Below are 13,450 nucleotides of genomic sequence, written 5' to 3' on the forward strand. Positions count from 1 at the left end.
TACATTACAAATTTTTTAATAACCTTATCTACGTACTACTTTATCTCCCGGAAGTTGCAATATGAATAACTTTGATGTTAATTAGTTGTAATTATTTATTTTTACTGCTACATACACTCTTGCTAATTAGAGGTGTTACCGACATATATAACTGAAATTTCTAGAATACAGCGCAATGGTTTCAATGGGGCATTTTAGTTTAACTTGTAGAGACATTAGGTATTTTTTTTGAGAGCAAGGCAGATGAAAAATGAGCAATGTCCTCGCCGGGACCCGAACCACAGATCTCTCTAATACGCGTCGAGCGTACTGACCACTACACTACGAAGGCATGCTGAGAAGGCGGAAGAAATACCTTATATACTTCCCATTTTAAAGGGCGATTGGGGATTAGGAGACACAATCGCCAAATCCTAAGGGGTTGGAGAATCATCATCCACTGTAGAGACATTAGGTATTTTTGGAAGCGGAAAAGATGAAAAATGAGCATCGCCCTTGCCGGAAATCGAACCACGGAACTCTGGAATACGCGCCAAGCGTACAGACCACCACACCACGAAGGCACGCTAAGAAGGCCGGAGAAGTATCTTATAAACTTAATTAAGTGATTAAAAGGTTTCAAGAACCACTAAAAACAAATATTGGCGTGACTACATAGGATTATGTTGTTCCGTTTATTTTATTAGGTATCCCTTGTTGCTGAAAGAAATTTGATTGATGGTATATGAAAAATGCGCAGCATACAGCTTTCTTTGAAAAATTTAGTTTCCGTAAGTCATAGTCAGTATCAATTAGACTTGCCTCTAAGAAGTTCTTTGAGTCCAGAAAGGGGCTAACATTCTCTTTTCCTTTCTACTACTGTTCCCCATTTTCAGCAGTTGTTAAGTTTAGTGAAAACTACGAAATCACGTTGACTATGATAAAAGATCTGCAATACTTTTAAATACACGATACATTTTAATTGTTATTACAATTTAACATTGTCTGTAACAAAGACTCTTAAAGTCATGATCATTGTGATAGAAAATGCTAGAATTTAACACAAAATATAGGTTTGGACAGGGGCATGTTAAGAGCAAAAAGATAATAAAACATTCTAAGCACATACATTTTAAGAACCCGTATCTCTTCTCAATAAATAGAAAACTTTAAAAATATGAGCCTATATTCAAAATCAATACGGAAAACTTCTTAACGTCCTGTATTTTAATCTTTCTTTTTAATGTATCTTATCTTTTTTCTCGAGATAAATTCTAAAATGTACACAAAAATGATTCCACAAAGAAAGTGAAAATAAATCTGAAGCTTCACAGAAGGGACGCCACTTCAAGATTCCTTGCGTCACTGGCTATTTCAAGAAGGGAAATTTAATCTTCTTGAGAATTTTTTATTCAAGTCTTAGAATGAAATAACTTGGAAAGAGTCTCTGAAAGCAGTTTTGCTGACAACTAAAACTTTTCGTGATTTACTTCCGCTAGGTGTTTTAAACGTAGTATATCTCCGTCATTTTTAGCATGCTTTTTGTCTTCTCTCCATTAATACTATTGTGCGAAAAACATGGAACACTTCAGTAAAAGAAAAATCTTAATTCCTTAATCATTATGCTTTTGCTCTGATTAATGTTGAGCTGTTTTACAATACATAACAAAGTTCAAGGTTAGTTAATAAAATTATTGCTTATTCTACATATTTTTGTTTATTTGATTGTATTTTGGTTTTTATATGCTACTTTTATTTGTTTGTTATGTATTTAATTCACAAAATGTAATTATTTCTATACTATATTTTGGTTAATCGATGTGTGTCAATTAATTGCATTTGGGTTTGTTACATATAATTATTTTAAGCCTCGTCTATATGAGGAGCAAAGCTTCTCAGCGGCACAGTAATATCTCCCTCACAAACATGTGTTATGTATTAATTGTTATTATTTTCATGCTTTAAAATTTACTTACTTAATTCGGTTTCGATCAGTAATTGAAGTTATTAATTTTTGCTTTTGTTGTTTAAAGTTGGTTGTAAGTTTAAACTGTAACTTTTGTAAACTTTAAATTTAGGTTTGGTTGCTTTAAAGTTTTCTTTTGTTGAAGTTATTTAATTTTTAAATTGAGTTTAGGGACTTCAGTTTACTTAGTTTTTGTACTTTTGTTTTGACCCTTATGGTTGTTTAACTTTTAGCTTTAATTATTTTAAAGCCTTGTTGCTGCATTTTTGGTGTGTTAATTTTTTTTATTTAATTTTTACCCCCTTTCTATTAAAGTTATCGAATACATATTTTCTGACTGGTGGTAGGGTAAATCAAAAGTAATTGAAACTCAGTCTGGATAATGAGTGTGTATACTTAATTTTCTGCTGAAGAAACAATTTATATTGTGCTGACATTTTTAATGAATTTAATTGTTATGTAACAGTTTAATTTTTAAGGTCCTAAATTCGGTTTTGTGTTGAAAAAACTATGCACCGGTTCTGAAAAATTTCACATCCAAACTGTCAGCTTGGAACTCATTCACAGAATTCCTTATCTGGGGATTGCTGTATCCCGAAATTCTTTCGCCCAAGCGTTTTAACACATGTATGATGTATCCACATGATATTCTGATGATGACGCCACGTGCAGTATTTTGCATAAATGGGCCCCCGGTTGCTGTGATATCTCTAGAGGGGACAGGTTCTACGGAGGGTTTATTTATGAGAGTGAAAAGTCGTTGGATAGGAAGCTCGCAATGTTGGAGTTGCGCCTCGAGAGGAGGCTAGTCCCCCCCTCTTTTCCATCAGCAGAGTGGCCTTGGAGGCCGAAAGATTGAACCGCGATAGTTGGCTTCTTCTGGTAGTCGGGAAACGCCTTCCCGTGAAGATTTTTCTGCTTGGGCTGCTGTGCTTGGCATCCTTCTGATCATCATATTTCGCTAATTTTTACAAAAGCGCCAGTTATTAAAGTGGCTGCTCAGTGGATGATGAGAGACAGATGCGGAGAAAAGAAATTTCATGAGACGTTCGAAGCACAACAAAAGATGTCAACTTTACCGTCCAGCGTGGAGGGCAGCCGGTTAGGAGGAGAACAACGTTTAAATAATGTTTAACCTGTGCCGCTGAAGGTTTAATATTCGCCGAAATTAGAATGACGAGGGACCAGCAGCCCAGGAGTCTGCCTGAAAGAAATTGCAGAATGGCGGAGTTCCAGGCCGCCGAGTCTGGATCAGCATTTAATCAATAGCATCTTAATTTTGTTCTTTTGTTTTACAGATTTTCTTTCCCGGTTTTGCACCCTACAACAGCATTATGAAAAATTTGAATGTAAGAAGTGTATTATCTGAGGGCCCTTTCCCATAATTTTAGAATGTTAAATCATTATAAGGTATGTGCCTGTTTATTTTGATATGTCAGCCAAAAAATTTAATGTTGATCACCACCACTACCCAAATTAAACAAATTGTAACTGTAAACCTTTAATGTTTTCAATAAACGTTAGTTTGGTTTTACTTACCTTGTATTATAATTAATTTTAATTAATTTTACACCGGACCTTAGTCATAGAGTGGGTTTTAATTGCAATATTTTCCCACAAAGCAACAGTTTGATTATATATTATCTGATTATAATGATGTATGTTCACCTTGATTACTCTTGCTAAAAAATGTTTATTTATGTTTGCACATGTTCACACATTTTACCTACTACAATATAGGTATTAACATGAATTTTCAAATACACGGGGATGATATTTGGTAGTACCTATTGTATTATCTTATGATATATTGTCCTATACTTAATATAGAACACATTTCGCCTGACAGCATCTCGTCTATACAGGAAGATTCTGTTCTAAGTTGCTGTGAGCTACTCACCTCATCAGAGCAGCCAAAGCAAATGGCCTGATTTGTATCTAATAAAGACCACCATCGGTCATAATTAGCAAAGTTTCAAGTTAATTTTTAAAATAAGTTCTCATAGTACATTAATTATTAGTAGAGAGAGAGAGAGATACATGGCCGTAAATTCAACAAATAATTTTATTCCTTGATATATAATTCTTAGGGCGCGTTTTCACCTTTAAACATCAATATTATGGGTGCGACATGCATCCCACAATTTTATATAGCTTACATTTCTTTAGACAATGGACAGAAGAGGCAGGAGACACGTCTAAGCGGCAGCAAGCGAAGTAGAGGGGGAAAATGCCTGTGCATTTAAGTAACAGCGACATTTGTAGACTTAGGTTTCTTTATTTCAATTTTGAACTGTGATTTGATATAAAATTATTCGCAACGTTACTCTTACATAATGGCATGATGCGGATTAAGTTCTGGATAGCGCATTCTCGATTCATATATTAAACTAATAATAAAGGAAGTTTTTAAGATAAGAAGTGGACTTAGCTGAATTAAAATGAGAATTTTAAAGGACTATTACTCAATTAAAATTAATAACTTTACTTTCATATATATGTGTAAAATATAAAAAAATATAATGCCTTTGCTGTAAGCGAACAGGCTTCATATATATTGTTTTGGCCTCCTCGGTGATTGCGGTGATTTGTGCCCAGAGGGCGCACCGCAGAAAAAGTTAGTTGCGTTACAGAACGTAAGGGAAGCGGACACGCCAAAATGTCGGGCGTATTCGCGTTAAATCCTGGCTTTTCAGTCATGAACTCACTAATTTTCTTCGTCCATTCTTCATCTCCACAAATCACGTCCGGGTCACCAAAAAAAAAAATGTACGTATCCAAATGATCAGAAGGTTGTTGATGCTTGTTCCTTGATCTATTGCACCAAGATATTTTACTGTACATTTATTTACAATTTATTTACAAGTCGTATGCCACCTGGCATATTTACAAGCGTTATGCCCCCTGGCATGTACATGATAGACATATTCTGCCACCTGGCATGTGAATTGATACATCATACTAGTTTTCTGCCACCTGACAGATACGATGCAATTACCTCAATTAGCGGTAATACGCCCGACATTTTGGCGTGTCCGCTTCCCTTACGTTCTGTAACGCAACTAACTTTTTCTGCGGTGCACCCTCTGGGCACAAATCACCGCAATCACAGAGGAGGCCAAAACATCCTCCCCCCCCGATGAATTACATTCATCTTAATACAATGTTCAATATATGCAAACAAGTAAATGAAAAATATAGAAACTGAAAACATACAAAAACCTTCAAAAAGTACAAAATTACATGTTACACTTACCAATCTTCTAGCAAAACATCTTATATCTTACTATATTGAAACGTTAACTATGAGGGTTAAACTAGAACAAACAAATAAAATTATTAGTACAATAAGAAATGAAAATAATAATAAAACATATTCAATATAAACCAAACACTTAAGTTAATGTTCTTCAACTGGTAAAAGACACAGTTTGGTAATAGGACGTTTAATGTCCCCGTGCACAGTTTTTAGTCTAACCACTCGGACATTATTGTCTCTTCCAGGAAACACTTCTATTACTCGCCCGAGTTTCCAACGTAATGAAGGCATGTTATCTTCTTTAATGATAACCAAGTCATTTAGACGAATATTTCTGCTAGGCTGTCTCCATTTGCTACGCTGCTGTAGTTGGCACAGGTGCTCTTTAGACCACCGCTTCCAAAACCCTTGGAACATCTGCTGTGTTACTTGCCATCTTTGCAATGGTGACACTCGTACTTCGGTTAAATCTTGTTCCGGAACAGCTGTTAAAGGAGTCCCTATAATAAAGTGTCCAGGAGTCAAAGCTGTCAAATCATTGGGATCACTGGAGACCGGTGTTATTGGCCTCGCATTTAAGCATGCTTCAATTTGTGCAATTAGAGTTAGAAACTCTTCATAAGTCAAAATTTGAGTTCCAACACATTTTTTTAGATGCAGCTTCATAGATCTAACAGCTGCCTCCCATATACCACCATGATGTGGAGCAGCTGGCGGGTTGAATATCCACCTTATGTTTTTATTTGCTAACCACCTTTGAAATTCTGAGGTTGACTCGACAGATGAAACTGCTTCCTTGAGGATTTTATTTACGTATAAAATTAGTTCCACAATCACTTCTTATTTCTTGAGGTTTTCCTGTTCTCGAAGCAAATCGTTTTAGAGCAGCTAGGAATGCTTCACTTGATAAGTCGCTAGCAATCTCTAAATGGATAGCCTTTGTAACTAAACAAACGAAAATACAGATATAATATTTAATTGGTATTATACGTCTTCCCCTTTTCATTTTCACAGAAAATGGGCCGGCATAATCAACGCCAACCTTTGAAAAGGTTCTACTTGGAATCACTCTACTTGCAGGTAGTTCTCCCATTAATTGAATAGATGTTACTGCTCGTACTCTGCAACATTTTATGCATTTCCAAATGCATTTTTTAATTTCATTCTTTGCACTTATTATCCAGTATTTCTGTCTTATTGCGGATAACATTAAATGCAACCCTCCGTGTAAATGGTTTTTGTGATAATGCTGTATCATTAATTTTGTGAAGTGATTATTATTTGGCAATATAATGGGATGTTTTCTTTCTCTGGTAATTTCTGCGTTTCTTAATCTACCTCCTACTCTTAAAATTTCGTTTTCATCTAGAAATGGATTAAGTGAAATGATTTTGCTTTTAGTTTTAATCGGTTGTTCTGTCTTTAAAGCCTTAATTTCTTCTGAAAATTCATTAAGTTGAGCATTTCTTATAATAAATTCTGAAGCCTTCCGTAACTCATAGGCGGTAAGCACACCAGATTGCTTGTCACGAGCGGATTTACAGTTGTTCACGAAGCGCAGAACATAAGCCATTATTCCCAGTACTTTGGTTAAATTTCCGTACAGTTCAAGATTTAGTAACGGTTCTGTAGATTCCACAAGTGTTTTCAAAGTAACACATTTACGTTCTTCACTAACGTTTTGCAAGTCAGCTTCGGTATTCATTTCGTTTATGTGATGTCGAATATCTACTTCTGAAAGCCAGTGGTGGCCCAGAAAACCAATCACTATCATTAATTAGAGCTTCAGCATCCATCCCCCTCGTAAGTTTATCAGCAGGGTTTGTCTTCCCACTGGAAAAGTACCAGTTGTTTAAAATTGTTTTCTCCTTGATTTCTACCACACGATTTCTAACAAATTGTTTCCACTCGTTGACAGATCCCTTGATCCAGTGAATGCAAATTTGGGAATCAGTCCAGTAAAATATATTTCCCTTATCCAACTGCGGAAATATCGATTGCAAATACGAACCTAATCTTGCAGAAATTAATGTTCTCAAAAGTTCAAGCCTAGGGAGTGTTACCCTTTTTTAAGGAGCCAAACGAGATTTCGACATTATGAAACTTGTTTTACATTTATTTTTCTTCTTAAATCTAAAATATGCTACAGCACCATAACACTTGGGACTGGCATCAGAAAATATGTGAACTTCTATAAACTTCCAACTGAAGGACTGTCTGGGAATTTCGAAAAACTTTATTTTTTCAACTTCCTTTAACCATTCCTGAAATATGAATTCTGTATCAAGGGGAACACTTTCGTCCCATTGAATACCCTTTTCCCACATAGTTTGCATTAAGAGTTTAATTCGAACAGTAAATGGATTCATAATTCCTAAGGGATCAAAGAGCATACCACATGCTGCTAAAATGATGCGTTTAGTTACTTTGAGATTTTGTAACTTCTCAAACTGAGATACATCTATTTTCAAATTATCATTGACATTGTCCCAGATATGACCTAAAACTTTCAACGGTACCAAAGAGTCTTCAGATGTTTCACGAGAGTCAATTCCATTAAGTTTCCATAGTTCATTAAGCTCAGGTGAGTTTGAAACCCATCTACGTAAATTCATACTGGCCTCGCTAAGAATAAAAATCATGGCCTTGCTTAAATGCAAGGCCTTTGCTACATTAACTGTCCCAGAAATTAAATCATCTACGTAAAGCTCTTTTAACATACTGCATGCCTCTTCGTAGGCATCTTCATACTTTTTTAAATGCAGTCTTATTGTAGCTGTTAATAAATAAGGTGAGCACTTGACCCCGAAAGGAACTCGATTGTGTTGGAGAACTTGTAAGTTGGGATTACTGTGATCGAGATTTGACCCTTCTTCATTTATCCACAAAAACTTTAAAAAATCCCTATCTTCTTTAGCTAAGCCTACCTCTAAAAATGCACGCTGAATGTCGGCACAAAACGCAATTGAATGTGCCCTGAATTTAATGATAATCTTTAGCAAATCAGGATTTAAATTAGGTCCGCTTTCTAAACAATCATTAAGTGATAAATTTCCCTTACTTTTAGAAGAAGCGTCAAAAACTATTCGAACCTTTGTAGAATCCTTCTGCTCGCGCACTACCGCGTGATGAGGCATGTAACACCCCGTTTTCAAATTACCATTTAAATACGTATCTACCCGTTCCACTATACCATCTCTCAAGTGTTCATTAATTATCTCATTATATTTTAAATATAGCTCGCTATTTTTCTGAAACTTATTATTTAAAAATTGTGAACGCTGTTTCGCGATTTCATAATTGTTATTTAAACCTTCAACACCCTCTTTCCACAATAATCGAGTTTCATACCTTTTATTCTTGTAAGTTGTATTTCGTTCAAATGACTCTAAAATTTCTTTATCTGATAGAGATATTTCTTTATCCGAACTTATCCCAATTGCTTCTAATTCCCATAATTTTTTAACTCTTTCATAATCTAAGTCCTCATTTACAACGGTTATATGATTAACTCTTGCGTCCTTACACTTTGATCCTTCGTCCTTGCCTTGAATCAAACCGAAAGTGCTTTCTGTTGCGACTAATTTTTTACAAATCTTCACGTTTCGTTCTCCTAAAATTTCCCAAATATAATCCGAACCTATTAATACTTGAATTTCGTCACTCGTACCAGCATCTGCTAATTCTATTCCCTTCTCAAACGCCATCTTTCGTATCCACCGAGAAGGAACTTTTACTTGTCCTAGTGTTATAGAATCAATGACTATTGCGTTAATTTTTATCTTTTTACTGGGATGGCTTACATTTTGCAATACGATTTCTACGATATCATACAAGCGCTCTTTTGCATCTTTGCATCCAAATGTGAAAATAATAAGCGCTTCTTTATTAATAATTTTCAACCCCAGTGAATCAACCACTTCTCGTAAGATGAATGACTTTGTTGACCCTGAATCTAGCATACAACGTAATACCTTTTCGTTCCCCCCTTTACACCTAACTGTTGCCGAAAACGTCTGTAAAAGAACGGAAGTCGGTAGTTTAATTTTGTTATTATTTTCATAACATAAAAGAACGAAAGAGAAGGTTCAGGGATTGGCGTTTGTTTTGTCTGATTGGAAGTATTCGTATCTAAATCTTTCGATGCGGCGTCACATATTAACGAATTATGTAAACCTTGGACATTGCACAGTCTGCATTTTTCATCTTTATGAGCACAGAAACGCCTTGGATGCCCTTTCGAAAAGCAAATAAAACATAAACCTCGATCCATTAATGCCTTTCGGCGAGCCTTTAAATCAATTGCGCAATCATGATTCATATGACAAGCAGATAAACAAAATATGCAGACATTTTGATTCTCTTTCTTAGGCGGGGTAGAGAACTTTCGATTTGGATTAAAATGTGATTTTTGAAAGTATTTAGAGGGAGTTTCGCTTTGACTAGTTAATACCGAAGCACCTTGCTTATTCGTACTGTAATCATTTCTTTTAGAATGCATGTAAGATTTATTTTGATAACCTTGATGGGAACTTTTGTTTCGTATTGATGTTTCATTTACGTAAAAATTCTGAGAACGCGCTAACATCATTGATGTTTCCCTACTTTCCACTTCCGTTTTCAAGAACGTTAGTAGTTCATTAACATCGAAATTTTGTTTATCACTTCTTTTCCTAGTGAATTCTAGAGTTAAATTCTCAGGTATTAACTTTAACAAAATAGGGAATAAAAAATGTCCATAAGAACCACTAGTAACATTTAAAGAATTTAAATTCCTTATTTGTATTTCTATATCGTCATAAAGCTTCCTCAAAGAAGCCGTATTTCCGGAATATTTTACAGGTTCTAAACTCAACAATTTATTCATATGCGCATTAATTAGCAGGTCATCTCTGCCGAAACGGTTTTTTAGTATATCAACAGCCACCGTATAGTTTTCACTAGTAAATGTTAATCCACTAATAGCATTTAAAGCTAAACCTCCCAAAAGCGATTTTAAATAACAAAACTTGTCAACCGAACTGAGACTTTCGTTTTGGTGAATGGAATTACTAAACTGATTCCAGAATTCAAGCCAAGAACAAGGATCACCGTAATATTTTGTAATCGTTAATTTTGGCAATTTTAAAGTATTAACTTCACAAGTTTTCAACTTCGGAGATATAGTTTCCTCACTAGAATTTCTAGATTCAACTTTACACGCGTTTTTTCTTAATTTTTCCTGAATTTTACATTTAAAACTTATAATTCTTTCCTGATATTCCTGCGCGGAAATTACTTCTGTTTCCAACTCCTGTTCCGTAATTATAAGTTTTTCAATTTCAGAATCGTATTGTTTCAACAACTGCGATTTTTCAAGTAACATTTCGAGTAATTCTTTTAATTTCTCATTCGCGGTTTCACCCTCTTCTAACAATGCGGAATCTATTTTACTCATCAACTTAGTAGTTAAGCTACGCGTCACCGTACGCAACTTCTTTGCCTTATTCATAGCCTCCATTTTACCATTAGAGTCTATCAACTATAATAATCACCAAGATTTCTATTCAACAATTCTATTCAAAACTGGAAAAATGAAAAAGGGCCTACCTCGAATTTCTTCGCGTTAAATCCTGGCTTTTCAGTCATGAACTCACTAATTTTCTTTCCATATATATATAATAATTTATTTCCTAAACAATATTGATTAATTGATTAGATTATCTCCTAAGTTTAATTAAAGCAGAATTATTTTAAAAGAGTGAATCCATACTTGTAAGTTATATTTTGAAAGATGTTTTGAAGTAACTTGTTAATAATGTTTTAACGGGGACTGGAATTAAATCATCATGAAGAACAAAATTTCAATTGTAAAAGGAAAAATTAAATTAAAAACATGTCATCATTGTCATTGATCGGAAATTAGTTGTCTTTTCAAGGGGAACGAACCAACTCCCGTTCAATGAACAATAATTAATAAATAAATACGTAAATACGAAGGTGTTTTGTCTTTACTCGAGTTATAAGGTAAAGCCAAACCGGCAATTCTAGTCAGGCCAAATATTTCCGTGAATAGAAGTACTTTCGAGAACATTCTGGCATGTTATGTAGTCGTTACTGTAAATGCAGAGTTCGCGCCATTTTTCGTCAGACTGCTCAATACCATCGCTGCTATGAGACCTTGCGCTGCTCTGTCCCTTCTTCTTTCCTTTGTTAGAATAGTTATGACGTCGAAAGCTTAAATTTAAACTTATTTTAATTTAAATAATTATTGGATATGTAATTTTGGAGAATCTAAAAGAATAGTGATCTGCCATTTTAAGTGAATACAGATATGGATTTTTTTAAACAAAATGAAATTCTTCTCTGTCTTCAATTCTGTTGCCTTTTACTTCGCAACGACGTCACCCGGACTCTGATGTGAACAGATTGCTAAGCTTCATCATTCCCAATGCCCATCTACTGCAATTTATATATTCATATAAATACGTGTAATAATTCTGTAAATGATCTCTTTTAAGTTTCATAAATTAAGGACTTGTAGGGAAAAAGACGAGATCGCCGAGATTGTTATAGACGCAGCTGGCATACAGGTGAAATGCCTAGTTGGAAAAGAGACTTGCAAAGTTTGGCATTGGTGATAGAACAAAATTTTATTTCTTGATGAATAATTTTTAGCATACACATTTTCGTTTACATATCAATATTTGGGCGAAAAGCACCTCACAGATTTTCCCAATTTTCCAGACAAAGGACGCAGCAGAGCAGCAAAGTGAAGCATCTTATCATGAGGAAAACGAAGTGGGAAAAAACGTTTGCGCTATAGCAGCAGTGATATTTATAAGCTTGATTTCTTTGTTTAAATTCTGGATCTAGGTATGGATACTAGTTGTCGCAATGCAAGAGTATAACATAAGCCAACTTGACCGAAAAGAACAATTTAGAAAAATTGATACAAACAATTTAGAACAGAAAAGTGTGCTAGTCAAATTAAAATGAGGAATTAAAAGGACTATTGCCAAATAAAATTAATAATTTTCAGTTATACATTTCATATCTTACATGTTTACCTTTGAAAGAGAGAAACGTTCGGCATTATATAAATAGATCAAAGTAATTAACAATGATCTGTGACCAAAAATTCTTCAACTTACTCACTTGAAATAAAAACAAGTATGCAAAATTTCAAATTCATATTGAGAAGATAAACTTGAATATTCAAATTACTTCTTACAAGTTTAGCGAATACATTAAATTGTAAGGCAGTTAAATTTTACATTACCCTACAATACTAATTAAAAAAAAAAGATAAAAAGAAGTCAGATTAAGAAAAAATCAAATTTGAGAGTAATTTTTCATAATTCATGTTTAGAATCTTCTTAATTATATTTTTCAGAGAAATTTTTCCAACATTTTCACTCAATATTATAAATATAAAAATTTTGTACACCATTACGTGTTTTAAATCCTCACAGCAAATTTCAAAATTTTACAACATAACTAATTTTTATTAAAAAGAAATGGAAAATATAATCAGATACAAAAATGATAAATTAAGCTTTTCTTGTTTGTCAGACGTTTTAGAGAATAAAAATGTAGCGATTCTCTTAGATAGAAAAATAATATTCTAGCAGATTTATTTAATGTCTAATAAGATTCGAAAAATTCGTAAAAAATATTTAAAAATACAAATTTTAAAAATAAATCATAAAAAATGGGAGAATTATATTTGGATTCAGTCTAGATTTCGAATTCTGGAAGAAGGAATCAAGTAAGTTTAATAAAAAAGAGATATTAATAAATAGATATATATTCTCTTAACATTGAGAGGCTAAAATTTTGAGAGCTAACTTTTTAAAAACTACTTTGCGATTTTTATAAAACTTGGCAATTTGGCACAATTTGAGTCATAGAATCGAAATATGGAAAAAACAATGGCATGTCGTTTCAGAAAAAGTCCGATTTTGAGTCAAAATACCTGTATTAGAACAATGATATATATAAATCTAATACACATCCTTAGTCGCGCTTTTTTGAGACATGAAAAATGCAAGTTAAATTTCGCAATCGGCCCAATAGAACGGGAGATATAGTAGAACTGTCTTTTCTTTTTTCCCGCACTGTAAATTTTTGACATGATTTGACATTGGTTATCAATTTAGGGCACTTGCAAAGTCAAAAGGACATATTACTGAAACTTAATTCATTTTAGAGGTAAAACCTTGTAAACAATCAAAATGAATTTATGAGATCTAATGTCTTTGATT

The 13,450-nt window shown here is 33.9% G+C and overlaps 1 long non-coding RNA gene across 1 annotated transcript in view; it reads left to right on the forward strand.

The window, feature by feature from the left end:
* The first annotated feature begins 1,327 nt into the window (after positions 1-1,327).
* The window catches only part of LOC118182252 (uncharacterized), a 187,610-nt gene continuing 175,487 nt past the window's right edge, over positions 1,328-13,450 (forward strand). The window contains exons 1-2 of the long non-coding RNA XR_015040538.1: positions 1,328-1,656; positions 3,244-3,355. This is a non-coding gene — a long non-coding RNA (uncharacterized LOC118182252). The remainder of the gene's footprint in view (positions 1,657-3,243; positions 3,356-13,450) is intronic.

The sequence above is a fragment of the Stegodyphus dumicola genome, chromosome 4 (assembly GCF_044657685.1).
Source record: "Stegodyphus dumicola isolate Sdum_Otavi_A_Nest chromosome 4, ASM4465768v1".
Taxonomy (NCBI): domain Eukaryota; kingdom Metazoa; phylum Arthropoda; class Arachnida; order Araneae; family Eresidae; genus Stegodyphus; species Stegodyphus dumicola.